The following is a 2,500-nucleotide window of genomic DNA, read 5'->3' on the forward strand; positions in this document are numbered from 1 at the left end:
CGTGTAAAGGAAAGAATGAATGGGGCCATGTATCGTGAGATTTTGAGTGAAAACCTACTTCCATCAGCAAGGGCATTGAAGATGAAACGTGGCTGGGTCTTTCAGCATGACAATGATCCCAAACACACCGCCCGGGCAACGAAGGAGTGGCTTCGTAAGAAGCATTTCAAGGTCCTGGAGTGGCCTAGCCAGTCTCCAGATCTCAACCCCATAGAAAATCTTTGGAGGGAGTTGAAAGTCTGTGTTGCCCAGCGACAGCCCCAAAACATCACTGCTCTAGAGGAGATCTGCATGGAGGAATGGGCCAAAATACCAGCAACAGTGTGTGAAAACCTTGTGAAGACTTACAGAAAACGTTTGACCTGTGTCATTGCCAACAAAGGGTATATAACAAAGTATTGAGAAACTTTTGTTATTGACCAAATACTTATTTTCCACCATAATTTGCAAATAAAATCATTAAAATCCTACAATGTGATCTTCTGGATTTTTTTTCTCATTTTGTCTGTCATAGTTGACGTGTACCTATGATGAAAATTACAGGCCTCTCTCATCTTTTTAAGTGGGAGAAATGCACAATTGGTGGCTGACTAAATACTTTTTTCCCCCACTGTATTTGTGAGGACCTTTTTACATTTTTTTAATTATATTTTCTCTAACTCCTAACCATAAACCTAACCCTAACCCAAACCTTAACCCTAAACCTAACCCCTAAGCCTAAAATAGTGAGGACAGGCAAAATGTCCTCTCTTCTCTGAATTGTAGTTGGTTTACTATAGTAAAACGTGTACACAAACACACACACACAATGAACAACCCACTTGCTGTATAATCAAACCGACACACACATAACAATTGAATTGAAACAAACAGGAAAAGCACTTGTCCATTTATTATAGAACTCCAGTGTAGGTGTGACAGTTACTCATTAGCTAGATGGGGTCTATATCTGGCTGCTGACCAGCTGTGGTGACAGACAGTGGAACTCCTAGGACTTCCATGGAACCCCACTTGAATTCTGAAAAAGAACTCTCCCTGACCTCACAGCGCTGGGCTCTACACACACACATACACACACACACACACACACACACACACACACACACATATACACACATACACACGACAGCCCTCAGTGCTTAGCCAGACCACTCTGCTTCTGTTTACACTCTACATCATGCTGCACTAGGCCTAATTAGAGAGGAGAAAAAGGGGGAGAGGAAGAGAGAGGAGAGAGAGAGGGATTTATTTTCCCTTTTGTACTTTAACTATTTGCACATTGTTATAACACTGTATATAGACATAATATGACATTATACATGTCTTTATTCTTTTGGAACTTTTGTGAGTGTAATGTTTATTGTTAATTTTTTATTGTTTATTTCACTTTTGTTTATCATCTATTTCACTTGCTTTGGCAATGTTAACATTGCCAATAAAGCCCCTTAAATTGAAATTGAATTGAGTGAGAGACACAGAGGGCGAGAGAGAGAGAGAGAGAGAGAGAGAGAGAGAGCGAGAGAGAGAGAGAGAGAGAGAGGTGAGTGAGAGAGAGAGGTGAGACAGAGAGACAGAGAGAGGAGAGATAGGAGAGAGAGAGTAGAGAGAAAGGAGAGGAGAGGGGAGAGAGAGCGAGAGACAGAGAGAGAGGAGGGAGAGAGAGAGAGAGAGAGAGAGAGGAGGGAGAGAGAGAGAGAGAGAGAGAGAGCTAGAGAGAGAGAGATTCTTTGTCTTAGTGTAATGAGACATCCTCATTACACTAAAAAGACCGCAAACCCACCTCCATAAAAATGCATGACGTGAGACCCCAACCTCCACACAATCACATCACACAGTACACAACAACAGAGTACATTACAATCCACCCTCCAGCACCACATTACAACCGTACATCCAACCCCTCCTCTCCAGCCGTACAGACAGCCCCCATGAGCCCCTGTCACGATCGTCGAAGGAGGAGGACCAACGCGCAGCGTTGAATGCGAACATATTTTATTTATTAGAAAGATAACACGAACAAAACAACAAACGATAACGTGAAGTCCTTGGTTAACACACATAAACCAACACGGAACAAGATCCCACAAACACTGTGGGAAAACTGGCTGCTAAAGTATGGTTCCCAATCAGAGACAACAAGCAACAGCTGATTCACGTTGCCTCTGATTGAGAACCACACCGGCCAACATAGAAACACAAATGACTAGAAAGAGAACATAGAACAAAACACATAGACTCTACACACCCTGGCTCAACATATTAGAGTCCCCAGAGCCAGGGTGTGACAGCCCCCCGATCTCCTGAAACATCTCCACACTATTAATCATTTTATAATACTCAAATTGAACCCTAAGGCACACAGAGCGAAAGAGAACATGAGAGAGAGAAGAGAGAGAGAGATAACACTTATTCACCCTGCACACCCTAATTGACAAACAAACAAACCAAAACGAAGTCTTCTCATGCTTTGTTGATTTCAAAAAGGTTTTTGACTCATTTT

The 2,500-nt window shown here is 42.4% G+C and overlaps 1 protein-coding gene across 2 annotated transcripts in view; it reads right to left on the reverse strand.

Annotated features, from left to right (window-relative positions):
* Nucleotides 1–2,500, reverse strand: part of LOC121551464 (glucagon receptor-like) — a 161,921-nt gene that overhangs the window by 39,475 nt on the left and 119,946 nt on the right. The window lies entirely within an intron of this gene.

The sequence above is a fragment of the Coregonus clupeaformis genome, chromosome 35 (assembly GCF_020615455.1).
Source record: "Coregonus clupeaformis isolate EN_2021a chromosome 35, ASM2061545v1, whole genome shotgun sequence".
In the NCBI taxonomy this organism is placed as follows: Eukaryota; Metazoa; Chordata; class Actinopteri; order Salmoniformes; family Salmonidae; genus Coregonus; species Coregonus clupeaformis.